The sequence below is a fragment of the Anas platyrhynchos genome, chromosome 6 (assembly GCF_047663525.1).
Source record: "Anas platyrhynchos isolate ZD024472 breed Pekin duck chromosome 6, IASCAAS_PekinDuck_T2T, whole genome shotgun sequence".
Lineage (NCBI taxonomy): Eukaryota > Metazoa > Chordata > Aves > Anseriformes > Anatidae > Anas > Anas platyrhynchos.
This window is the reverse complement of record NC_092592.1, coordinates 1348306-1375897: the sequence shown is the minus strand read 5'-3', so window position 1 is coordinate 1375897 and position 27592 is coordinate 1348306.

The window sequence follows — 27592 nt, the reverse complement described above, 5'->3', positions numbered from 1 at the left end:
ATCTGAACTCCCCAGGGGAGACTTTACGCAGCCCCACATGCAACTGGACCCTCCTTGTTCACTGTTTACGAGCAACCCTAAATATACCCCTAGCCAGCATGGCAGAAGACTGAAAACTCGGGCCACAGAAAAAGCGTTTCAACCCCTTTCGCCCATCCAGAAGTGCCCCCAAAGGAAGGCTTTGGGTAGAAGTGAACTCCCCAGGGGAGCCTTTATGCAGCCCCACATGGAACTGGACCCTCCTTGTTCACTGTTTACGAACAACCCTAAATATACCCTTAGCCACCATGGCAGAAGACTGAAAACTCGGGCCACAAAAAAAGCGTTTCAGGCCCCATTCACCCATCCAGAAGTGCCCCCAGAGGAAGGCTTTGGGTACAACTGAACTCCCCAGGGGAGCCTTTATGCAGCCCCACATGCAACTGGACCCTCCGGGTTCACTCTTTCACCGCAAGCCTAAATATAGCCCTGGCCCGACTGGCAGTTGACTGAAAACTCGGGCCCCAGAAAATGCGTTAAAAGCCTAATTCGCCCATCCAAAAGTGCCCCCAGAGGAAGGCTTTGGGTACAACTGAACTCCCCAGGGGAGCCTTAACGCAGCCCCACATGCAACTGGACCCTCCGTATTTGCTCTTTCACAGCAACCCTAAATATATCCCTGGCCCGCCTGGCAGTCGACTGAAAACTCGGGCCCCAGAAAATGCATTAAAATCCTAATTCGCCCATCCAAATGTGCCCCCAAAGGAAGGCTTTGGGTACAACTGAACTCCCCAGGGGAGCCTTTACGCAGCCCCACATGCAACTGGACCCTCCTTGTTCACTGTTTACGAGCAACCCTAAATATACCCCTAGCCACCATGGCAGAAGACTGAAAACTCGGGCTCCAGAAAATGCGTTTCAAGCCCCATTCACCCATCCAGAAGTGCCCCCAAAGGAAGGCTTTGGGTACAACTGAACTCCCCAGGGGAGCCTTTATGCAGCCCCACATGCAACTGGACCCTCCGGGTTCACTCTTTCACCGCAAGCCTAAATATAGCCCTAGCACTCCTGGCAGTCGACTGAAAGCTCGGGCCACAGAAAATGTGTTACGAGCCCCATTCGCCCATCCAAAAGTGCCCCCAAAGGAAGGCTTTGGGTACATCTGAACTCCCCAGGGGAGCCTTTGCGCAGCCCCACATGCAACTGGACCCTCCTTGTTCACTGTTTACGAGCAACCCTAAATATAACCCTAGCCAGCATGGGAGAAGACTGAAAACTCGGGCCACAGAAAAAGCGTTTCAAGCCCCTTTCGCCTATCCAGAAGTGCCCCCAAAGGAAGGCTTTGGGTAGAAGTGAACTCCCCAGGGGAGCCTTTATGCAGCCCCACATGCAACTGGACCCTCCTTGTTCACTGTTTACGAGCAACCCTAAATATACCCCTAGCCTCCATGGCAGAAGACTGAAAACTCGGGCTCCAGATAATGCGTTTCAAGCCCCATTCACCCATCCAGAAGTGCCCCCAAAGGAAGGCTTTGGGTACAAGTGAACTCCCCAGGGGAGCCTTTATGCAGCCCCACATGCAACTGGACCCTCCGGGTTCACTCTTTCACCGCAAGCCTAAATATAGCCCTCGGCGCAATGGGAGAAGACTGAAAAAGCGGGCCTAAGAAAACGCATTGCGATTCCCCTTGGACCATCCAAAAGTGCCCCCAAAGGAAGGCTTTGGGTACAACTGGACTCCCCAGGGGAGCCTTAACGCAGCCCCACATGCAACTGGACCCTCCGTGTTCGCTCCTTACAGCAACCCTAAATATAACCCTAGCCAGCATGGCAGAAGACTGAAAACTCGGGCCACATAAAAAGCGTTTGAAGCACCATTCACCCATCCAGAAGTGCCCCCAGAGGAAGGCTTTGGGTACAAGTGAACTCCCCAGGGGAGCCTTTATGCAGCCCCACATGCAACTGGACCCTCCGGGTTCACTCTTTCACCGCAAGCCTAAATATAGCCCTAGCACGCCTGGCAGTCGACTGAAAGCTCGGGCCACAGAAAATGTGTTACGAGCCCCATTCGCCCATCCAAAAGTGCCCCCAAAGGAAGGCTTTGGGTACATCTGAACTCCCCAGGGGAGCCTTTACGCAGCCCCACATGCAACTGGACCCTCCGGGTTCGCTCTTTACAGCAACCCTAAATATAACCCTAGCCACCATGACAGAAGACTGAAAACTAGGGCCACAGAAAAAGCGTTTCAAGCCCCATTCACCCATCCAGAAGTGCCCCCAAAGGAAGGCTTTGGGTACAAGTGAACTCCCCAGGGGAGCCTTTATGCAGCCCCACATGCAACTGGACCCTCCGGGTTCACGCTTTCACCGCAAGCCTAAATATATCCCTGGGCGCAATGGGAGAAGACTGAAAACTCGGGCTCCAGAAAATGCGTTTCAAGCCCCATTCACCGATCCAGAAGTGCCCCCAAAGGAAGGCTTTGGGTACAACTGGACTCCCCACAGGAGCCTTTATGCAGCCCCACATGCAACTGGACCCTCCGTATTCGCTCTTTCACAGCAACCCTAAATATAGCCCTGGCCCGCCTGGCAGTCGACTGAAAACTCGGGCCCCAGAAAAACTGTTAAAAGCCTAATTCGCCCATCCAAAAGTGCCCCCAGAGGAAGGCTTTGGGTACAACTGAACTCCCCAGGGGAGCCTTTACGCAGCCCCACATGCAACTCGACCCTCCTTGTTCACTGTTTACGAGCAACCCTAAATATTCCCTTAGCCACCATGTCAGTAAACTGAAAACTCGGGCTCCAGAAGATGCGTTAAAAGCCCCATTCACCCATCCAGAAGTGCCCCCAAAGGAAGGCTTTGGGTACAAGTGAACTCCCCAGGGGAGCCTTTATGCAGCCCCACATGCAACTGGACCCTCCGTATTCGGTTTTTCACCGCAAGCGTAAATATATCCCAAGCACGCCTGGCAGTCGACTGAAATCTCGGGCCACAGAAAAAGTGTTACGAGCCCAATTCGCCCATCCAAAAGTGCCCCCAAAGTTAGGCTTTGGGTACATCTGAACTCCCCAGGGGAGCCTTTACGCAGCCCCACATGCTACTTGGACCCTCCGTGTTCGCTCTTTACAGCAACCCTAAATATAACCCTAGCCAGCATGGCAGAAGACTGAAAACTCGGGCCACAGAAAAAGCGTTTCACGCCCCTTTCGCCCATCCAGAAGTGCCCCCAAAGGAAGGCTTTGGGTACAAGTGAACTCCCCCGGGGAGCCTTTATGCAGCCCCACATGCAACTGGACCCTCCGTATTCGCTCTTTCACAGCAACCCTAAATATAGCCCTGGCCCGCCTGGCAGTCGACTGAAAACTCGGGCCCCAGAAAATGCATTAAAAGCCTAATTTGCCCACCCAAAAGTGCCCCCAGAGGAAGGCTTTGGGTACAACTGAACTCCCCAGGGGAGCCTTTATGCAGCCCCACATGCAACTGGACCCTCCGGGTTCACTCTTTCACCGCAAGCCTAAATATAGCCCTCGGCGCAATGGGAGAAGACTGAAAAAGCGGGCCTAAGAAAACGCATTGCGATTCCCCTTGGACCATCCCAAAGTGCCCCCAAAGGAAGGCTTTGGGTACAACTGGACTCCCCAGGGGAGCCTTAACGCAGCCCCACATGCAACTGGACCCTCCGGGTTCACTCTTTCCCTGCAAGCCTAAATATAGCACTGGCCCGCCTGGCAGTCGACTGAAAACTCGGGCCCCGGAAAAACTGTTAAAAGCCTAATTCGCCCATCCAAAAGTGCCCCCAGAGGAAGGCTTTGGGTACAAGTGAACTGCCCAGGGGAGCCTTTACGCAGCCCCACATGCAACTGGACCCTCCGGGTTCACTCTTTCACCGCAAGCCTAAATATAGCCCTAGCACGCCTGGCAGTCGACTGAAAGCTCGGGCCATAAAAAAGCGTTTCAAGCCGCTTTCGCCCATCCAGAAGTGCCCGCAAAGGAAGGCTTTGGGTACAAGTGAGCTCCCCAGGGGAGCCTTAACGCAGCCCCACATGCAACTGGACCCTCCTTGTTCACTGTTTACGAGCAACCCTAAATATACCCCTAGCCAACATGGCAGAAGACTGAAAACTCGGGCTCCAGATAATGCGTTTCAAGCCCCATTCACCCATCCAGAAGTGCCCCCAAAGGAAGGTTTTGGGTACAGCTGAACTCCCCAGGGGAGCCTTTATGCAGCCCCACATGCAACTGGACCCTCCGGGTTCACTCTTTCACCGCAAGCCTAAATATAGCCCTCGGCGCAATGGGAGAAGACTGAAAAAGCGGGCCTAAGAAAACGCATTGCGATTCCCCTTGGACCATCCCAAGGTGCCCCCAAAGGAAGGCTTTGGGTACAACTGGACTCCCCAGGGGAGCCTTAACGCAGCCCCACATGCAACTGGACCCTCCGTATTCGCTCTTTCACAGCAACCCTAAATATAGGCCTGGCCCGCCTGGCAGTCGACTGAAAACTCGGGCCCCAGAAAAACTGTTAAAAGCCTAATTCGCCCATCCAAAAGTGCCCCCAGAGGAAGGCTTTGGGTACAAGTGAACTGCCCAGGGGAGCCTTTACGCAGCCCCACATGCAACTGGACCCTCCTTGTTCACTGTTTACGAGCAACCCTAAACATTCCCCTAGCCACCATGGCAGAAAACTGAAAACTCGGGCTCCAGAAAATGCGTTTCAAGCCCCATTCACCCATCCAGAAGTGCCCCCAAAGGAAGGCTTTGGGTACAACTGAACTCCCCAGGGGAGCCTTTATGCAGCCCCACATGCAACTGGACCCTCCGGGTTCGCTCTTTCACCGCAAGCCTAAATACAGCCCTAGCACGCCTGGCAGTCGACTGAAATCTCGGGCCACAGAAAAGGTGTTACGAGCCCCATTCGCCCATCCAAAAGTGCCCCCAGAGGAAGGCTTTGGGTACATCTGAACTCCCCAGGGGAGCCTTTACGCAGCCCCACATGCAACTGGACCCTCCTTGTTCACTGTTTACGAGCAACCCTAAATATAATCCTAGCCAGCATGGCAGAAGACTGAAAATTCGGGCCACAGAAAAAGCGTTTCAAGCCCCTTTCGCCCATCCAGAAGTTCCCCCAAAGGAAGGCTTTGGGTAGAAGTGAACTCCCCAGGTGAGCCTTTATGCAGCCCCACATGCAACTGGACCCTCCTTGTTCACTGTTTACGAGCAACCCTATAAATACCCCTAGCCACCATGGCAGAAGACTGAAAACTCGGGCTCCAGATAATGCGTTTCAAGCCCCATTCACCCATCCAGAAGTGCCCCCAAAGGAAGGCTTTGGGTACAGCTGAACTCCCCACGGGAGCCTTTATGCAGCCCCACATGCAACTGGACCCTCCGGGTTCACTCTTTCACCGCAAGCCTAAATATAGCCCTATCACGCCTGGCAGTCGACTGAAAGCTCGGGCCACAGAAAAGGTGTTACGAGCCCCATTCGCCCATCCAAATGTGCCCCCAAAGGAAGGCTTTGGGTACATCTGAACTCCCCAGGGGAGCCTTTATGCAGCCCCACATGCAACTGGACCCTCCGGGTTCACTCTTTCACAGCAACCCTAAATATAGCCCTGGCCCGCCTGGCATTCGACTGAAAACTCGGGCCCACAAAATGCATTAAAAGCCTAATTCGCCCATCCAAAAGTGCCCCCAGAGGAAGGCTTTGGGTACAAGTGAACTCCCCAGGGGAGCCTTTACGCAGCCCCACATGCAACTGGACCCTTCTTGTTCGCTCTTTACAGCAACCCTAAATATAACCCTAGCCACCATGGCAGAAGACTGAAAAATCGGGCCCCTGAAAACGCGTTACAAGCCCCATTCGCCCATCCAGAAGTGCCCCCAGAAGAAGGCTTTGGGTACAAGTGAACTCCCCAGGGGAGCCTTTATGCAGCCCCAAATGCAACTGGACCCTCCGGGTTCACTCTTTCACCGCAAGCCTAAATATAGCCCTCGGCGAAATGGGAGAAGACTGAAAAAACGGGCCTCAGAAAACGCATTGCGATTCCCCTTGGACCATCCATAAGAGCCCCCAAAGGAAGGCTTTGGGTACAACTGGACTCCCCAGGGGAGCCTTAACGCAGCCCCACATGCAACTGGACCCTCCGTATTCGCTCTTTCACAGCAACCCTAAATATAGCCCTGGCCCGCCTGGCAGTCGACTGAAAACTCGGGCCCCAGAAAAACTGTTAAAAGCCTAATTCGCTCATCCAAAAGTGCCCCCAAAGGAAGGCTTTGGGTACAACTGAACTCCCCAGGGGAGCCTTTATGCAGCCCCACATGCAACTGGACCCTCCGGGTTCACTCTTTCACCGCAAGCCTAAATATAGCCCTCGGCGCAATGGGAGAAGACTGAAAAAGCGGGCCTAAGAAAACGCATTGCGATTCCCCTTGGACCATCCAAATGTGCCCCCAAAGGGAGGCTTTGGGTACAACTGGACTCCCCAGGGGAGCCTTAACGCAGCCCCACATGCAACTGGACCCTCCGTGTTCGCTCCTTACAGCAACCCTAAATATAACCCTAGCCAGCATGGCAGAAGACTGAAAACTCGGGCCACATAAAAAGCGTTTCAAGCACCATTCACCCATCCAGAAGTGCCCCCAGAGGAAGGCTTTGGGTACAAGTGAACTCCCCAGGGGAGCCTTTATGCAGCCCCACATGCAACTGGACCCTCCGGGTTCACTCTTTCACCGCAAGCCTAAATATAGCCCTAGCACGCCTGGCAGTCGACTGAAAGCTCGGGCCACAGAAAATGTGTTACGAGCCCCATTCGCCCATCCAAAAGTGCCCCCAAAGGAAGGCTTTGGGTACATCTGAACTCCCCAGGGGAGCCTTTATGCAGCCCCACATGCAACTGGACCCTCCGTATTCGCTCTTTCACAGCAACCCTAAACATAGCCCTGGCCCGCCTGGCAGTTGACTGAAAACTCGGGCTCCAGAAAAAGCGTTAAAAGCCTAATTCGCCCATCCAAAAGTGCCCCCAGAGGAAGGCTTTGGGTACAAGTGAACTCCCCAGGGGAGCCTTTATGCAGCCCCAAATGCAACTGGACCCTCCGGGTTCACTCTTTCACCGCAAGCCTAAATATAGCCCTCGGCGCAATGGGAGAAGACTGAAAAAACGGGCCTCAGAAAACGCATTGCGATTCCCCTTGGACCATCCAAAAGAGCCCCCAAAGGAAGGCTTTGGGTACAACCGAACTCCCCAGGGGAGCCTTTATGCAGCCCCACATGCAACTGGACCCTCCGGGTTCACTCTTTCACCGCAACCCTAAATATAGCCCTGGCCCGCCTGGCAGTCGACTGAAAGCTCGGGCCACAGAAAAAGCGTTTCAAGCCCCTTTCGCCCATACAGAAGTGCCCCCAAAGGAAGGCTTTGGGTACAAGTGAACTCCCCAGGGGAGCCTTTATGCAGCCCCACATGCAACTGGACCCTCCTTGTTCACTGTTTATGAGCAACCGTAAATATACCCCTAGCCACCATGGCAGAAGACTGAAAACTCGGGCTCCAGAAAATGCGTTTCAAGCCCCATTTACCCATCCAAAAGTGCCCCCAAAGGAAGGCTTTGGGTACAAGTGAACTCCCTAGGGGAGCCTTTATGCAGCCCCACATGCAACTGGACCCTCTGGGTTCACTCTTTCACCGCAAGCCTAAATATAGCCCTCGGCGCAATGGGAGAAGACTGAAAAACGGGCCTAAGAAAACGCATTGTATTCCCCTTGGACCATCCAAAAGTGCCCCCAAAGGAAGGCTTTGGGTACAACTGGACTCCCCAGGGGAGCCTTAACGCAGCCCCACATGCAACTGGACCCTCCGTATTCGCTCTTTCACAGCAACCCTAAATATAGCCCTGGCCCGCCTGGCAGTCGACTGAAAACTCGGGCCCCAGAAAAACTGTTAAAAGCCTAATTCGCCCATCCAAAAGTGCCCCCAGAGGAAGGCTTTGGGTACAAGTGAACTGCCCAGGGGAGCCTTTACGCAGCCCCACATGCAACTGGACCCTCCTTGTTCACTGTTTACGAGCAACCCTAAACATACCCCTAGCCACCATGGCAGAAAACTGAAAACTCGGGCTCCAGAAAATGCGTTTCAAGCCCCATTCACCCATCCAGAAGTGCCCCCAAAGGAAGGCTTTGGGTACAAGTGAACTCCCCAGGGGAGCCTTTATGCAGCCCCACATGCAACTGGACCCTCCGGGTTCGCTCTTTCACCGCAAGCCTAAATATAGCCCTAGCACGCCTGGCAGTCGACTGAAATCTCGGGCCACAGAAAAGGTGTTACGAGCCCCATTCGCCCATCCAAAAGTGCCCCCAGAGGAAGGCTTTGGGTACATCTGAACTCCCCAGGGGAGCCTTTACGCAGCCCCACATGCAACTGGACCCTCCTTGTTCACTGTTTACGAGCAACCCTAAATATAATCCTAGCCAGCATGGCAGAAGACTGAAAATTCGGGCCACAGAAAAAGCGTTTCAAGCCCCTTTCGCCCATCCAGAAGTGCCCCCAAAGGAAGGCTTTGGGTAGAAGTGAACTCCCCAGGGGAGCCTTTATACAGCCCCACATGCAACTGGACCCTCCTTGTTCACTGTTTACGAGCAACCCTATATATACCCCTAGCCACCATGGCAGAAGACTGAAAACTCGGGCTCCAGATAATGCGTTTCAAGCCCCATTCACCCATCCAGAAGTGCCCCCAAAGGAAGGCTTTGGGTACAGCTGAACTCCCCACGGGAGCCTTTATGCAGCCCCACATGCAACTGGACCCTCCGGGTTCACTCTTTCACCGCAAGCCTAAATATAGCCCTATCACGCCTGGCAGTCGACTGAAAGCTCGGGCCACAGAAAAGGTGTTACGAGCCCCATTCGCCCATCGAAATGTGCCCCCAAAGGAAGGCTTTGGGTACATCTGAACTCCCCAGGGGAGCCTTTATGCAGCCCCACATGCAACTGGACCCTAGTTGTTCACTGTTTACCAGCAACCCTAAATATAACCCTAGCCAGCATGGCAGAAGACTGAAAACTCGGGCCACAGAAAAAGCATTTCAAGCCCCATTCACCCATCCAGAAGTGCCCCCAAAGGAAGGCTTTGGGTACAAGTGAACTCCCCAGGGGAGCCTTTATGCAGCCCCACATGCAACTGGACCCTCCGGGTTCACTCTTTCACAGCAACCCTAAATATATCCCTGGCCCTCCTGGCAGTCGACTGAAAACTCGGGCTCCAGAAAAAGCGTTAAAAGCCTAATTCGCCCATCCAAAAGTGCCCCCAGAGGAAGGCTTTGGGTACAAGTGAACTCCCCAGGGGAGCCTTTATGCAGCTCCACATGCAACTGGACCCTCCGGGTTCACTCTTTCACCGCAAGCCTAAATATAGCCCTCGGCGCAATGGGAGAAGACTGAAAAAACGGGCCTCAGAAAACGCATTGCGATTCCCCTTGGACCATCCAAAAGAGCCCCCAAAGGAAGGCTTTGGGTACAACTGGACTCCCCAGGGGAGCCTTAACGCAGCCCCACATGCAACTGGACCCTCCGGGTTCACTCTTTCACAGCAACCCTAAATATATCCCTGGCCCGCCTGGCAGTCGACTGAAAACTCGCGCCCCAGAAAAACTGTTAAAAGCCTAATTCGCCCATCCAAAAGTGCCCCCAGAGGAAGGCTTTGGGTACAACTGAACTCCCCAGGGGAGCCTTTACGCAGCCCCACATGCAACTGGACCCTCCGGGTTCACTCTTTCACAGCAACCCTAAATATACCCCTGGCCCGCCTGGCAGTCGACTGAAAACTCGGGCCCACAAAATGCATTAAAAGCCTAATTCGCCCATCCAAAAGTGCCCCCAGAGGAAGGCTTTGGGTACAAGTGAACTCCCCAGGGGAGCCTTTACGCAGCCCCACATGCAACTGGACCCTCCTTGTTCGCTCTTTACAGCAACCCTAAATATAACCCTAGCCACCATGGCAGAAGACTGAAAACTCGGGCCACAGAAAAAGCGTTTCAAGCCCCATTCACCCATCCAGAAGTGCCCCCAAAGGAAGGCTTTGGGTACAACTGAACTCCCCAGGGGAGCCTTTATGCAGCCCCACATGCAACTGGACCCTCTGGGTTCACTCTTTCACCGCAAGCCTAAATATAGCCCTCGGCGCAATGGGAGAAGACTGAAAAACGGGCCTAAGAAAACGCATTGTATTCTCCTTGGACCATCCAAAAGTGCCCCCAAAGGAAGGCTTTGGGTACAACTGGACTCCCCAGGGGAGCCTTAACGCAGCCCCACATGCAACTGGACCCTCCGGGTTCGCTCTTTCACAGCAACCCTAAATATAGCCCTGGCCCGCCTGGCAGTCGACTGAAAACTCGGGCCCCAGAAAAACTGTTAAAAGCCTAATTCGCCCATCCAAAAGTGCCCCCAGAGGAAGGCTTTGGGTACAAGTGAACTGCCCAGGGGAGCCTTTACGCAGCCCCACATGCAACTGGACCCTCCTTGTTCACTGTTTACCAGCAACCCTAAACATACCCCTAGCCACCATGGCAGAAAACTGAAAACTCGGGCTCCAGAAAATGCGTTTCAAGCCCCATTCACCCATCCAGAAGTGCCCCCAAAGGAAGGCTTTGGGTACAAGTGAACTCCCCAGGGGAGCCTTTATGCAGCCCCACATGCAACTGGACCCTCCGGGTTCGCTCTTTCACCGCAAGCCTAAATATAGCCCTAGCACGCCTGGCAGTCGACTGAAATCTCGGGCCACAGAAAATGTGTTACGAGCCCCATTCGCCCATCCAAAAGTGCCCCCAAACGAAGGCTTTGGGTACATCTGAACTCCCCAGGGGAGCCTTAACGCAGCCCCACATGCAACTGGACCCTCCGTATTCGCTCTTTCACAGCAACCCTAAATATAGCCCTGGCCCGCCTGGCAGTCGACTGAAAATTCGGGCCCCAGAAAATGCATTTAAAGCCTAATTCGCCCATCCAAAAGTGCCCCCAGAGGAAGGCTTTGGGTACAAGTGAACTCCCCAGGGGAGCCTTTTTGCAGCCCCACATGCAACTGGACCCTCCGGGTTCACTCTTTCACCGCAAGCCTAAATATAGCCCTAGCACGCCTGGCAGTCGACTGAAAGCTCGGGCCACAGAAAAGGTGTTACGAGCCCCATTCGCCCATCCAAAAGTGCCCCCAAAGGAAGGCTTTGGGTACATCTGAACTCCCCAGGGGAGCCTTTATGCAGCCCCACATGCAACTGGACCCTCCGTGTTCGCTCTTTACAGCAACCCTAAATATAACCCTAGCCAGCATGGCAGAAGACTGAAAACTCGGGCCACAGAAAAAGCGTTTCAAGCCCCATTCACCCATCCAAAAGTGCCCCCAAAGGAAGGCTTTGGGTACAACTGAACTCCCCAGGGGAGCCTTTATGCAGCCCCACATGCAACTGGACCCTCCGTATTCGCTCTTTCACAGCAACCCTAAATATAGCCCTGGCCCGCATGGCAGTCGACTGAAAACTCGGGCTCCAGAAAATGCGTTAAAAGCCTAATTCGCCCATCGAAAAGTGCCCCCAGAGGAAGGCTTTGGGTACAACTGAACTCCCCAGGGGAGCCTTTATGCAGCCCCAAATGCAACTGGACCCTCCGGGTTCGCTCTTTCACCGCAAGCCTAAATATAGCCCTCGGCGCAATGGGAGAAGACTGAAAAAGCGGGCCTCAGAAAACGCATTGCGATTCCCCTTGGACCATCCAAAAGAGCCCCCAAAGGAAGGCTTTGGGTACAACTGGACTCCCCAGGGGAGCCTTAACGCAGCCCCACATGCAACTGGACCCTCCGGGTTCACTCTTTCACAGCAACCCTAAATATAGCCCTGGCCCGCCTGGCAGTCGACTGAAAACTCGGGCCCCAGAAAAACTGTTAAAAGCCTAATTCGCCCATCCAAAAGTGCCCCCAGAGGAAGGCTTTGGGTACAAGTGAACTCCCCACGGGAGCCTTTATGCAGCCCCACATGCAACTGGACCCTCCTTGTTCACTGTTTACGAGCAACCCTAAATATACCCCTAGCCACCATGGCAGAATACTGAAAACTCGGGCTCCAGAAAATGCGTTTCAAGCCCCATTTACCCATCCAAAAGTGCCCCCAAAGGAAGGCTTTGGGTACAACTGAACTCCCTAGGGGAGCCTTTATGCAGCCCCACATGCAACTGGACCCTCTGGGTTCACTCTTTCACCGCAAGCCTAAATATAGCCCTCGGCGCAATGGGAGAAGACTGAAAAACGGGCCTAAGAAAACGCATTGTATTCTCCTTGGACCATCCAAAAGTGCCCCCAAAGGAAGGCTTTGGGTACAACTGGACTCCCCAGGGGAGCCTTAACGCAGCCCCACATGCAACTGAACCCTCCGGGTTCGCTCTTTCACAGCAACCCTAAATATAGCCCTGGCCCGCCTGGCAGTCGACTGAAAACTCGGGCCCCAGAAAAACTGTTAAAAGAGTAATTCGCCCATCCAAAAGTGCCCCCAGAGGAAGGCTTTGGGTACAAGTGAACTGCCCAGGGGAGCCTTTACGCAGCCCCACATGCAACTGGACCCTCCTTGTTCACTGTTTACCAGCAACCCTAAACATACCCCTAGCCACCATGGCAGAAAACTGAAAACTCGGGCTCCAGAAAATGCGTTTCAAGCCCCATTCACCCATCCAGAAGTGCCCCCAAAGGAAGGCTTTGGGTACAAGTGAACTCCCCAGGGGAGCCTTTATGCAGCCCCACATGCAACTGGACCCTCCGGGTTCGCTCTTTCACCGCAAGCCTAAATATAGCCCTAGCACGCCTGGCAGTCGACTGAAATCTCGGGCCACAGAAAAGGTGTTACGAGCCCCATTCGCCCATCCAAAAGTGCCCCCAGAGGAAGGCTTTGGGTACATCTGAACTCCCCAGGGGAGCCTTAACGCAGCCCCACATGCAACTGGACCCTCCGTATTCGCTCTTTCACAGCAACCCTAAATATAGCCCTGGCCCGCCTGGCAGTCGACTGAAAATTCGGGCCCCAGAAAATGCATTTAAAGCCTAATTCGCCCATCCAAAAGTGCCCCCAGAGGAAGGCTTTGGGTACAAGTGAACTCCCCAGGGGAGCCTTTTTGCAGCCCCACATGCAACTGGACCCTCCGGGTTCACTCTTTCACCGCAAGCCTAAATATAGCCCTAGCACGCCTGGCAGTCGACTGAAAGCTCGGGCCACAGAAAAGGTGTTACGAGCCCCATTCGCCCATCCCAAAGTGCCCCCAAAGGAAGGCTTTGGGTACAAGTGAGCTCCCCAGGGGAGCCTTTACGCAGCCCCACATGCAACTGGACCCTCCGTGTTCGCTCTTTACAGCAACCCTAAATATATCCCTAGCCAGCATGGCAGAAGACTGAAAACTCGGGCCATAGAAAAAGCGTTTCAAGCCCCATTCACCCATCCAGAAGTGCCCCCAAAGGAAGGCTTTGGGTACAACTGAACTCCCCAGGGGAGCCTTTATGCAGCCCCACATGCAACTGGACCCTCCGTATTCGCTCTTTACAGCAACCCTAAATATAGCCCTGGCCCGCCTGGCAGTTGACTGAAAACTCGGGCTCCAGAAAAAGCGTTAAAAGCCTAATTCGCCCATCCAAAAGTGCCCCCAGAGGAAGGCTTTGGGTACAAGTGAACTCCCCAGGGGAGCCTTTATGCAGCCCCAAATGCAACTGGACCCTCCGGGTTCACTCTTTCACCGCAAGCCTAAATATAGCCCTCGGCGAAATGGGAGAAGACTGAAAAAACGGGCCTCAGAAAACGCATTGCGATTCCCCTTGGACCATCCAAAAGAGCCCCCAAAGGAAGGCTTTGGGTACAACTGGACTCCCCAGGGGAGCCTTAACGCAGCCCCACATGCAACTGGACCCTCCGTATTCGCTCTTTCACAGCAACCCTAAATATAACCCTGGCCCGCCTGGCAGTCGACTGAAAACTCGGGCCCCAGAAAAACTGTTAAAAGCCTAATTCGCTCATCCAAAAGTGCCCCCAGAGGAAGGCTTTGGGTACAACCGAACTCCCCAGGGGAGCCTTTATGCAGCCCCACATGCAACTGGACCCTCCGGGTTCACTCTTTCACAGCAAGCCTAAATATAGCCCTGGCCCGCCTGGCAGTCGACTGAAAACTCGGGCCCACAAAATGCATTAAAAGCCTAATTCGCCCATCCAAAAGTGCCCCCAGAGGAAGGCTTTGGGTACAAGTGAACTGCCCAGGGGAGCCTTTACGCAGCCCCACATGCAACTGGACCCTCCTTGTTCACTGTTTACGAGCAACCCTAAATATACCCCTAGCCACCATGGCAGAAAACTGAAAACTCGGGCTCCAGAAAATGCGTTTCAAGCCCCATTCACCCATCCAGAAGTGCCCCCAAAGGAAGGCTTTGGGTACAAGTGAACTCCCCAGGGGAGCCTTTATGCAGCCCCACATGCAACTGGACCCTCCGGGTTCGCTCTTTCACCGCAAGCCTAAATATAGCCCTAGCACGCCTGGCAGTCGACTGAAATCTCGGGCCACAGAAAAGGTGTTACGAGCCCCATTCGCCCATCCAAAAGTGCCCCCAAAGGAAGGCTTTGGGTACATCTGAACTCCCCAGGGGAGCCTTAACGCAGCCCCACATGCAACTGGACCCTCCGTATTCGCTCTTTCACAGCAACCCTAAATATAGCCCTGGCCCGCCTGGCAGTCGATTGAAAATTCGGGCCCCAGAAAATGCATTTAAAGCCTAATTCGCCCATCCAAAAGTGCCCCCAGAGGAAGGCTTTGGGTACAAGTGAACTCCCCAGGGGAGCCTTTTTGCAGCCCCACATGCAACTGGACCCTCCGGGTTCACTCTTTCACCGCAAGCCTAAATATAGCCCTAGCACGCCTGGCAGTCGACTGAAAGCTCGGGCCACAGAAAAGGTGTTACGAGCCCCATTCGCCCATCCCAAAGTGCCCCCAAAGGAAGGCTTTGGGTACAAGTGAGCTCCCCAGGGGAGCCTTTACGCAGCCCCACATGCAACTGGACCCTCCGTGTTCGCTCTTTACAGCAACCCTAAATATAACCCTAGCCAGCATGGCAGAAGACTGAAAACTCGGGCCACAGAAAAAGCGTTTCAAGCCCCATTCACCCATCCAGAAGTGCCCCCAAAGGAAGGCTTTGGGTACAACTGAACTCCCCAGGGGAGCCTTTATGCAGCCCCACATGCAACTGGACCCTCCGTATTCGCTCTTTCACAGCAACCCTAAATATAGCCCTGGCCAGCCTGGCAGTTGACTGAAAACTCGGGCTCCAGAAAAAGCGTTAAAAGCCTAATTCGCCCATCCAAAAGTGCCCCCAGAGGAAGGCTTTGGGTACAAGTGAACTCCCCAGGGGAGCCTTTATGCAGCCCCAAATGCAACTGGACCCTCCGGGTTCACTCTTTCACCGCAAGCCTAAATATAGCCCTCGGCGCAATGGGAGAAGACTGAAAAAACGGGCCTCAGAAAACGCATTGCGATTCCCCTTGGACCATCCAAAAGAGCCCCCAAAGGAAGGCTTTGGGTACAACTGGACTCCCCAGGGGAGCCTTAACGCAGCCCCACATGCAACTGGACCCTCCGTATTCGCTCTTTCACAGCAACCCTAAATATAGCCCTGGCCCGCCTGGCAGTCGACTGAAAACTCGGGCCCCAGAAAAACTGTTAAAAGCCTAATTCGCCCATCCAAAAGTGCCCCCAGAGGAAGGCTTTGGGTACAACCGAACTCCGCAGGGGAGCCTTTATGCAGCCCCACATGCAACTGGACCCTCCGGGTTCACTCTTTCACAGCAACCCTAAATATACCCCTGGCCCGCCTGGCAGTCGACTGAAAACTCGGGCCCACAAAATGCATTAAAAGCCTAATTCGCCTATCCAAAAGTGCCCCCAGAGGAAGGCTTTGGGTACAAGTGAACTCCCCAGGGGAGCCTTTACGCAGCCCCACATGCAACTGGACCCTCCTTGTTCACTGTTTACGAGCAACCCTAAACATACCCCTAGCCACCATGGCAGAAAACTGAAAACTCGGGCTCCAGAAAATGCGTTTCAAGCCCCATTCACCCATCCAGAAGTGCCCCCAAAGGAAGGCTTTGGGTACAAGTGAACTCCCCAGGGGAGCCTTTATGCAGCCCCACATGCAACTGGACCCTCCGGGTTCGCTCTTTCACCGCAAGCCTAAATATAGCCCTAGCACGCCTGGCAGTCGACTGAAATCTCGGGCCACAGAAAAGGTGTTACGAGCCCCATTCGCCCATCCAAAAGTGCCCCCAAAGGAAGGCTTTGGGTACATCTGAACTCCCCAGGGGAGCCTTAACGCAGCCCCACATGCAACTGGACCCTCCGTATTCGCTCTTTCACAGCAACCCTAAATATAGCCCTGGCCCGCCTGGCAGTCGACTGAAAATTCGGGCCCCAGAAAATGCATTTAAAGCCTAATTCGCCCATCCAGAAGTGCCCCCAAAGGAAGGCTTTGGGTACATCTGAACTCCCCAGGGGAGCCTTAACGCAGCCCCACATGCAACTGGACCCTCCGTATTCGCTCTTTCACAGCAACCCTAAATATAACCCTAGCCAGCATGGCAGAAGACTGAAAACTCGGGCCACAGAAAAAGCGTTTCAAGCCCCATTAACCCATCCAGAAGTGCCCCAAAAGGAAGGCTTTGGGTACAAGTGAACTCCCCAGGGGAGCCTTTATGCAGCCCCACATGCAACTGGACTCTTTTTGTTCACTGTTTACGAGCAACCCTAAATATACCCCTAGCCACCATGGCAGAAGACTGAAAACTCGGGCTCCAGAAAATGCGTTTCAAGCCCCATTTACCCATCCAGAAGTGCCCCCAAAGGAAGGCTTTGGGTACAACTGAACTCCCCAGGGGAGCCTTTATGCAGCCCCACATGCAACTGGACCCTCCGGGTTCACTCTTTCACCGCAAGCCTAAATATAGCCCTCGGCGCAATGGGAGAAGACTGAAAAAGCGGGCCTCAGAAAACGCATTGCGATTCCCCTTGGACCATCCAAAAGAGCCCCCAAAGGAAGGCTTTGGGTACAACTGGACTCCCCAGGGGAGCCTTAACGCAGCCCCACATGCAACTGGACCCTCCGTATTCGCTCTTTCACAGCAACCCTAAATATAGCCCTGGCCCGCCTGGCAGTCGACTGAAAACTCGGGCCCCAGAAAAACTGTTAAAAGCCTAATTCGCCCATCCAAAAGTGCCCCCAGAGGAAGGCTTTGGGTACATCTGAACTCCCCAGGGGAGCCTTTACGCAGCCCCACATGCAACTGGACCCTCCGGGTTCACTCTTTCACCGCAAGCCTAAATATAGCCCTAGCACGCCTGGCAGTCGACTGAAAGCTCGGGCCACAGAAAAGGTGTTAAAAGCCTAATTCGCCCATCCAAAAGTGCCCCCAGAGGAAGGCTTTGGGTACAACTGAACTCCCCAGGGGAGCCTTTACGCAGCCCCACATGCAACTGGACCCTCCGTGTTCGCTCTTTACAGCAACCCTAAATAAAACCCTAGCCAGCATGGCAGAAGACTGAAAACTCGGGCCACAGAAAAAGCGTTTCAAGCCCCTTTCGCCCATCCATAAGTGCCCCCAAAGGAAGGCTTTGGGTACAAGTGAACTCCCCAGGGGAGCCTTTTTGCAGCCCCACATGCAACTGGACCCTCCGGGTTCACTCTTTCACCGCAAGCCTAAATATAGCCCTAGCACGCCTGGCAGTCAACTGAAAGCTCGGGCCACAGAAAATGTGTTACGAGCCCCATTCGCCCATCCAAAAGTGCCCCCAAAGGAAGGCTTTGGGTACAGCTGAACTCCCTAGGGGAGCATTTATGCAGCCCCACATTCAACTGGACCCTCCGGGTTCACTCTTTCACCGCAAGCCTAAATATAGCCCTCGGCGCAATGGGAGAAGTCTGAAAAAGCGGGCCTCAGAAAAAGCATTGCGATTCCCCTTGGACCATCCCAAAGTGCCCCCAAAGGAAGGCTTTGGGTACAACTGGACTCCCCAGGGGAGCCTTAACGCAGCCCCACATGCAACTGGACCCTCCGTATTCGCTATTTCACAGCAACCCTAAATATAGCCCTGGCCCGCATCGCAGTCGACTGAAAACTCGGGCCCCAGAAAAACTGTTAAAAGCCTAATTCGCCCATCCAAAAGTGCCCCCAGAGGAAGGCTTTGGGTACAATTGAACTCCCCAGGGGAGCCTTTATGCAGCCCCACATGCAACTGGACCCTCAGGGTTCGCTCTTTCACCGCAAGCCTAAATATAGCCCAAGCACGCCTGGCAGTCGACTGAAAGCTCGGGCCACAGAAAAAGTGTTACGAGCCCCATTCGCCCATCCAAAAGTGCCCCCAAAGGAAGGCTTTGGGTACATCTGAACTCCCCAGGGGAGCCTTTACGCAGCCCCACATGCAACTGGACCCTCCGTGTTCGCTCTTTACAGCAACCCTAAATATAACCCTAGCCAGCATGGCAGAAGACTGAAAACTCGGGCCACAGAAAAAGCGTTTCAAGCCCCTTTCGCCCATCCAGAAGTGCCCCCAAAGGAAGGCTTTGGGTACAAGTGAACTCCCCAGGGGAGCCTTTATGCAGCCCCACATGCAACTGGACCCTCTGTATTCGCTATTTCAGAGCAACCCTAAATATAACCCTGGCCCGCATGGAAGACGACTGAAAAATCGGGCTCCAGAAAACGTGCTACAAGCCCCATTCGACCATCCAAAAGTGCCCCCAAAGGAAGGCTTTGGGTACAAGTGAACTCCCCAGGGGAGCCTTTATGCAGGCCTATACGCAACTGGACCCCCCGTGTTCGCTGTTTACAAGCAACCCTAAATATAACACTAGCCAGCATGGCAGAAAACTGAAAACTCGGGCCCCAGAAAAACTGTTAAAAGCCTAATTCGCCCATCCAAAAGTGCCCCCAGAGGAAGGCTTTGGGTACAAGTGAACTCCCCAGGGGAGCCTTTATGCAGCCCCACATGCAACTGGACCCTCCGGGTTCACTCTTTCACCGCAAGCCTAAATATAGCCCTAGCACGCCTGGCAGTCGACTGAAAACTCGGGCCCCAGAAAAACTGTTAAAAGCCTAATTCGCCCATCCAAAAGTGCCCCCAGAGGAAGGCTTTGGGTACAAGTGAACTGCCCAGGGGAGCCTTTACGCAGCCCCTCATGCAACTGGACCCTCCTTGTTCACTGTTTACGAGCAACCCTAAATATACCCCTAGCCACCATGGCAGAAGACTGAAAACTCGGGCTCCAGAAAATGCGTTTCAAGGCTATTCACCCATCCAGAAGTGCCCCCAAAGGAAGGCTTTGGGTACAACTGAACTCCCCAGGGGAGCCTTTATGCAGCCCCACATGCAACTGGACCCTCCGTGTTCACTCTTTCACCGCAAGCCTAAATATAGCCCTCGGCGCAATGGGAGAAGACTGAAAAAGCGGGCCTCAGAAAACGCATTGCGATTCCCCTTGGACCATCCAAAAGAGCCCCCAAAGGAAGGCTTTGGGTACAACTGGACTCCCCAGGGGAGCCTTAACGCAGCCCCACATGCAACTGGACCCTCCGTATTCGCTCTTTCACAGCAACCCTAAATATAGCCCTGGCCCGCCTGGCAGTCGACTGAAAACTCGGGCCCCAGAAAAACTGTTAAAAGCCTAATTCGCCCATCCAAAAGTGCCCCCAGAGGAAGGCTTTGGGTACATCTGAACTCCCCAGGGGAGCCTTTACGCAGCCCCACATGCAACTGGACCCTTAGTATTCGCTCTTTCACAGCAACCCTAAATATAGCCCTGGCCCGCCTGGCAGTCGACTGAAAACTCGGGCCACAGAAAATGCATTAAAAGCCTAATTCGCCCATCCAAAAGTGCCCCCAGAGGAAGGCTTTGGGTACAAGTGAACTCCCCAGGGGAGCCTTAACGCAGCCCCACATGCAACTGGACCCTCCGGGTTCACTCTTTCACCGCAAGCCTAAATATAGCCGTAGCACGCCTGGCAGTCGACTGAAAGCTCGGGCCACAGAAAATGTGTTACGAGCCCCATTCGCCCATCCAAAAGTGCCCCCAAAGGAAGGCTTTGGGTACATCTGAACTCCCCAGGGGAGCCTTTACGCAGCCCCACATGCAACTGGACCCTCCGTGTTCGCTCTTTACAGCAACCCTAAATATAACCCTAGCCAGCATGGCAGAAGACTGAAAACTCGGGCCACAGAAAAAGCGTTTCAAGCCCCATTCACCCATGCAGAAGTGCCCCAAAAAAAAGGCTTTGGGTACAAGTGAACTCCCCAGGGGAGCCTTTATGCAGCCCCACATGCAACTGGACCCTCCGTATTCGCTCTTTCACAGCAACCCTAAATATAGCCCTGGCCCGCCTGGCAGTAGACTGAAAACTCGGGCTCCAGAAAATGCGTTAAAAGCCTAATTCGCCCATCGAAATGTGCCCCCAGAGGAAGGCTTTGGGTACAACTGAACTCCCCAGGGGAGCCTTTATGCAGCCCCACATGCAACTGGACCCTCCGGGTTCACTCTTTCACCGCAAGCCTAAATATAGCCCTCGGCGCAATGGGAGAAGACTGAAAAAACGGGCCTAAGAAAACGCATTGCGATTCCCCTTGGACCATCCAAAAGAGCCCCCAAAGGAAGGCTTTGGGTACAACTGGACTCCCCAGGGGAGCCTTAACGCAGCCCCACATGCAACTGGACCCTCCGTATTCGCTCTTTCACAGCAACCCTAAATATAGCCCTGGCCTGCCTGGCAGTCGACTGAAAACTCGGGCCCCAGAAAAACTGTTAAAAGCCTAATTCGCCCATCCAAAAGTGCCCCCAGAGGAAGGCTTTGGGTATAACCGAACTCCCCAGGGGAGCCTTTATACAGCCCCACATGCAACTGGATCCTCCGGGTTCACTCTTTCACAGCAACCCTAAATATAGCCCTGGCCCGCCTGGCAGTCGACTGAAAACTCGGGCTCCAGAAAATGCGTTTCAAGCCCTATTCACCCATCCAGAAGTGCCCCCAAAGGAAGGCTTTGGGTACAAGTGAACTCCCCAGGGGAGCCTTTATGCAGCCCCACATGCAACTGGACCCTCCGTATTCGCTCTTTCACAGCAACCCTAAATATAGCCCTGGCCCGCATGGCAGTCGACTGAAAACTCGGGCTCCAGAAAATGCGTTAAAAGCCTAATTCGCCCATCCAAAAGTGCCCCCAGAGGAAGGCTTTGGGTACAACTGAACTCCCCAGGGGAGCCTTTATGCAGCCCCACATGCAACTGGACCCTCCGGGTTCACTCTTTCACCGCAAGCCTAAATATAGCCCTCGGCGCAATGGGAGAAGACTGAAAAAGCGGGCCTCAGAAAACGCATTGCGATTCCCCTTGGACCATCCAAAAGAGCCCCCAAAGGAAGGCTTTGGGTACAACTGGACTCCCCAGGGGAGCCTTAACGCAGCCCCACATGCAACTGGACCCTCCGTATTCGCTCTTTCACAGCAACCCTAAATATAGCCCTGGCCCGCCTGGCAGTCGACTGAAAACTCGGGCCACAGAAAAACTGTTAAAAGCCTAATTCGCCCATCCAAAAGTGCCCCCAGAGGAAGGCTTTGGGTACATCTGAACTCCCCAGGGGAGCCTTTACGCAGCCCCACATGCAACTGGACCCTCCGTATTCGCTCTTTCACAGCAACCCTAAATATAGCCCTGGCCCGCCTGGCAGTCGACTGAAAATTCGGGCCCCAGAAAATGCATTAAAAGCCTAATTCGCCCATCCAAAAGTGCCCCCAGAGGAAGGCTTTGGGTACAAGTGAACTCCCCAGGGGAGCCTTTTTGCAGCCCCACATGCAACTGGACCCTCCGGGTTCACTCTTTCACCGCAAGCCGAAATATAGCCGTAGCACGCCTGGCAGTCGACTGAAAGCTCGGGCCACAGAAAAGGTGTTACGAGCCCCATTCGCCCATCCAAAAGTGCCCCCAAAGGAAGGCTTTGGGTACATCTGAACTCCCCAGGGGAGCCTTTACGCAGCCCCACATGCAACTGGACCCTCCGTGTTCGCTCTTTACAGCAACCCTAAATATAACCCTAGCCAGCATGGCAGAAGACTGAAAACTCGGGCCACAGAAAAAGCGTTTCAAGCCCCATTCACCCATCCAGAAGTGCCCCAAAAGGAAGGCTTTGGGTACAACTGAACTCCCCAGGGGAGCCTTTATGCAGCCCCACATGCAACTGGACCCTCCGTATTCGCTCTTTCACAGCAACCCTAAATATATCCCTGGCCCGCCTGGCAGTAGACTGAAAACTCGGGCTCCCGAAAATGCGTTAAAAGCCTAATTCGCCCATCGAAAAGTGCCCCCAGAGGAAGGCTTTGGGTACAACTGAACTCCCCAGGGGAGCCTTAACGCAGCCCCACATGCAACTGGACCCTCCGTATTCGCTCTTTCACAGCAACCCTAAATATAGCCCTCGGCGCAATGGGAGAAGACTGAAAAAACGGGCCTCAGAAAACGCATTGCGATTCCCCTTGGACCATCCAAAAGAGCCCCCAAAGGAAGGCTTTGGGTACAAGTGAACTCCCCAGGGGAGCCTTAACGCAGCCCCACATGCAACTGGACCCTCCGTATTCGCTCTTTCACAGCAACCCTAAATATAGCCCTGGCCTGCCTGGCAGTCGACTGAAAACTCGGGCCTCAGAAAAACTGTTAAAAGCCTAATTCGCCCATCGAAAAGTGCCCCCAGAGGAAGGCTTTGGGTATAACCGAACTCCCCAGGGGAGCCTTTATGCAGCCCCACATGCAACTGGACCCTCCGGGTTCACTCTTTCACAGCAACCCTAAATATAGCCCTGGCCCGCCTGGCAGTCGACTGAAAACTCGGGCCCCAGAAAATGCGTTAAAAGCCTAATTCGCCCATCCAAAAGTGTCCCCAGAGGAAGGCTTTGGGTACAACTGAACTCCCCAGGGGAGCCTTTATGCAGCCCCACATGCAACTGGACCCTCCTTGTTCACTGTTTACGAGCAACCCTAAATATAGCCCTGGCCCGCCTTGCAGTCGACTGAAAACTCGGGCCCCAGAAAATGTATTTAAAGCCTAATTCGCCCATCCAAAAGTGCCCCCAGAGGAATGCTTTGGGTACAACTGAACTCCCCAGGGGAGCCTTTACGCAACCCCACATGCAACTGGACCCTCCGGGTTCACTCTTTCACCGCAAGCCTAAATATAGCCCTATCACGCCTGGCAGTCGACTGAAAGCTTGGGCCACAGAAAATGTGTTACGAGCCCCATTCGCCCATCCAAAAGTGCCCCCAAAGGAAGGCTTTGGGTACATCTGAACTCCCCAGGGGAGACTTTACGCAACCCCACATGCAACTGGACCCTCCTTGTTCGCTCTTTACAGCAACCCTAAATATACCCCTAGCCACCATGGCAGAAGACTGAAAACTCGGGCCACAGAAAAAGCGTTTCAAGCCCCATTCACCCATCCAGAAGTGCCCCCAAAGGAAGGCTTTAGGTACAAGTGAACTCCCCAGGGGAGCCTTTACACAGCCCCACATGCAACTGGACCCTCCGTATTCGCTCTTTCACAGCAACCCTAAATATATCCCTGGCCCGCCTGGCAGTCCACTGAAAACTCGGGCTCCAGAAAATGAGTTAAAAGCCTAATTCGCCCATCCAAAAGTGCCCCCAGAGGAAGGCTTTGGGTACAACTGAACTCCCCAGGGGAGCCTTTATGCAGACCCACATGCAACTGGACCCTCCGGCTTCACTCTTTCACCGCAAGCCTAAATATAGCCCTCGGCGCAATGGGAGAAGACTGAAAAAGCGGGCCTCAGAAAACGCATTGCGATTCCCCTTGGACCATCCAAAAGAGCCCCCAAAGGAAGGCTTTGGGTACAACTGGACTCCCCAGGGGAGCCTTAACGCAGCCCCACATGCAACTGGACCCTCCGTATTCGCTCTTTCACAGCAACCCTAAATATAGCCCTGGCCCGCCTGGCAGTCGACTGAAAACTCGGGCCCCAGAAAAACTGTTAAAAGCCTAATTCGCCCATCCAAAAGTGCCCCCAAACGAAGGCTTTGGGTACAACCGAACTCCCCAGGGGAGCCTTTACGCAGCCCCACATGCAACTGGACCCTCCGTATTCGCTCTTTCACAGCAACCCTAAATATAGCCCTGGCCCGCCTGGCAGTCGACTGAAAACTCGGGCCACAGAAAATGCGTTAAAAGCCTAATTCGCCCATCCAAAAGTGCCCCCAGAGGAAGGCTTTGGGTACAACTGAACTCCCCAGGGGAGCCTTTACGCAGCCCCACATGCAACTGGACCCTCCGGGTTCACTCTTTCACAGCAACCCTAAATATACCCCTGGCCCGCCTGGCAGTCGACTGAAAACTCGGGCCCTAGAAAATGCATTTAAAGCCTAATTCGCCCATCCAAAAGTGCCCCCAGAGGAAGGCTTTGGGTACAAGTGAACTCCCCAGGGGAGCCTTTACGCAGCCCCACATGCAACTGGACCCTCCGGGTTCACTCTTTCACCGCAAGCCTAAATATAGCCCTAGCACGCCTGTCAGTCGACTGAAAGCTCGGGCCACAGAAAATGTGTTACGAGCCCCATTCGCCCATCCAAAAGTGCCCCCAAAGGAAGGCTTTGGGTACATCTGAACTCCCCAGGGGAGCCTTTACGCAGCCCCACATGCAACTGGACCCTCCTTGTTCGCTCTTTACAGCAAACCTAAATATAACCCTAGCCAGCATGGCAGAAGACTGAAAACTCGGGCCACAGAAAAAGCGTTTCAAGCCCCATTCACCCATCCAGAAGTGCCCCCAAAGGAAGGCTTTGGGTACAAGTGAACTCCCCAGGGGAGCCTTTATGCAGCCCCACATGCAACTGGACCCTCCGGCTTCACTCTTTCACCGCAAGCCTAAATATAGCCCTCGGCGCAATGGGAGAAGACTGAAAAAACGGGCCTCAGAAAACGCATTGCGATTCCCCTTGGACCATCCAAAAGAGCCCCCGAAGGAAGGCTTTGGGTACAACTGGACTCCCCAGGGGAGCCTTAACGCAGCCCCACATGCAACTGGACCCTCCGTATTCGCTCTTTCACAGCAACCCTAAATATAGCCCTGGCCCGCCTGGCAGTCGACTGAAAACTCGGGCCCCAGAAAAACTGTTAAAAGCCTAATTCGCCCATCCAAAAGTGCCCCCAAACGAAGGCTTTGGGTACAACCGAACTCCCCAGGGGAGCCTTTATGCAGCCCCACATGCAACTGGACCCTCCGGGTTCACTCTTTCACAGCAACCCTAAATATAGCCCTGGCCCGCCTGGCAGTCGACTGAAAACTCGGGCCCCAGAAAATGCGTTAAAAGCCTAATTCGCCCATCGAAAAGTGCCCCCAGAAAAAGGCTTTGGGTACAACTGAACTCCCCAGGGGAGCCTTTACGCAACCCCACATGCAACTGGACCCTCCGGGTTCACTCTTTCACCGCAAGCCTAAATATAGCCCTATCACGCCTGGCAGTCGACTGAAAGCTCGGGCCACAGAAAATGTGTTACGAGCCCCATTCGCCCATCCAAAAGTGCCCCCAAAGGAAGGCTTTGGGTACATCTGAACTCCCCAGGGGAGCCTTTACGCAGCCCCACATGCAACTGGACCCTCCTTGTTCGCTCTTTACAGCAAACCTAAATATAACCCTAGCCAGCATGGCAGAAGACTGAAAACTCGGGCCACAGAAAAAGCGTTTCAATCCCCATTCAGCCATCCAGAAGTGCCCCCAAAGGAAGGCTTTGGGTACAACTGAACTCCCCAGGGGAGCCTTTATGCAGCCCCACATGCAACTGGACCCTCCGTATTCGCTCTTTCACAGCAACCCTAAATATATCCCTGGCCCGCCTGGCAGTCGACTGAAAACTCGGGCTCCAGAAAATGAGGTAAAAGCCTAATTCGCCCATCCAAAAGTGCCCCCAAAGGAAGGCTTTGGGTACAAGTGAACTCCCCAGGGGAGCCTTAACGCAGCCCCACATGCAACTGGACCCTCCGGGTTCACTCTTTCACCGCAAGCCTAAATATAGCCCTCGGCGCAATGGGAGAAGACTGAAAAAGCGGGCCTCAGAATACGCATTGCGATTCCCCTTGGACCATCCAAAAGAGCCCCCAAAGGAAGGCTTTGGGTACAACTGGACTCCCCAGGGGAGCCTTAACGCAGCCCCACATGCAACTGGACCCTCCGTATTCGCTCTTTCACAGCAACCCTAAATATAGCCCTGGCCCGCCTGGCAGTCGACTGAAAACTCGGGCTCCAGAAAATGAGTTAAAAGCCTAATTCGCCCATCCAAAAGTGCCCCCAGAGGAAGGCTTTGGGTACAAGTGAACTCCCCAGGGGAGCGTTTATGCAGCCCCACATGCAACTGGACCCTCCGGGTTCACTCTTTCACAGCAACCCTAAATATACCCCTGGCCCGCCTGTCAGTCGACTTAAAACTCGGGCCCCAGAAAATGCATTTAAAGCCTAATTCGCCCATCCAAAAGTGCCCCCAGAGGAAGGCTTTGGGTACAACTGAACTCCCCAGGGGAGCCTTTACGCAACCCCACATGCAACTGGACCCTCCGGGTTCACTCTTTCACCGCAAGCCTAAATATAGCCCTAGCACGCCTGGCAGTCGACTGAAAGCTCGGGCCACAGAAAAGGTGTTACGAGCCCCATTCGCCCATCCAAAAGTGCCCCCAAAGGAAGGCTTTGGGTACATCTGAACTCCCCAGGGGAGCCTTTACGCAGCCCCACATGCAACTGGACCCTCCTTGTTCGCTCTTTACAGCAAACCTAAATATAACCCTAGCCAGCATGGCAGAAGACTGAAAACTCGGGCCACAGAAAAAGCGTTTCAAGCCCCATTCACCCATCCAGAAGTGCCCCCAAAGGAAGGCTTTGGGTACAACTGAACTCCCCAGGGGAGCCTTTATGCAGCCCCACATGCAACTGGACCCTCCGTATTCGCTCTTTCACAGCAACCCTAAATATATCCCTGGCCCGCCTGGCAGTCGACTGAAAACTCGGGCTCCAGAAAATGAGTTAAAAGCCTAATTCGCCCATCCAAAAGTGCCCCCAGAGGAAGGCTTTGGGTACAACTGAACTCCCCAGGGGAGCCTTTATGCAGCCCCACATGCAACTGGACCCTCCGGGTTCACTCTTTCACCGCAAGCCTAAATATAGCCCTCGGCGCAATGGGAGAAGACTGAAAAAGCGGGCCTCAGAAAACGCATTGCGATTCCCCTTGGACCATCCAAAAGAGCCCCCAAAGGAAGGCTTTGGGTACAACTGGACTCCCCAGGGGAGCCTTAACGCAGCCCCACATGCAACTGGACCCTCCGTATTCGCTCTTTCACAGCAACCCTAAATATAGCCCTGGCCCGCCTGGCAGTCGACTGAAAACTCGGGCCCCAGAAAAACTGTTAAAAGCCTAATTCGCCCATCCAAAAGTGCCCCCAGAGGAAGGCTTTGGGTACAAGTGAACTCCCCAGGGGAGCCTTTACGCAGCCCCACATGCAACTGGACCCTCCTTGTTCACTGTTTACGAG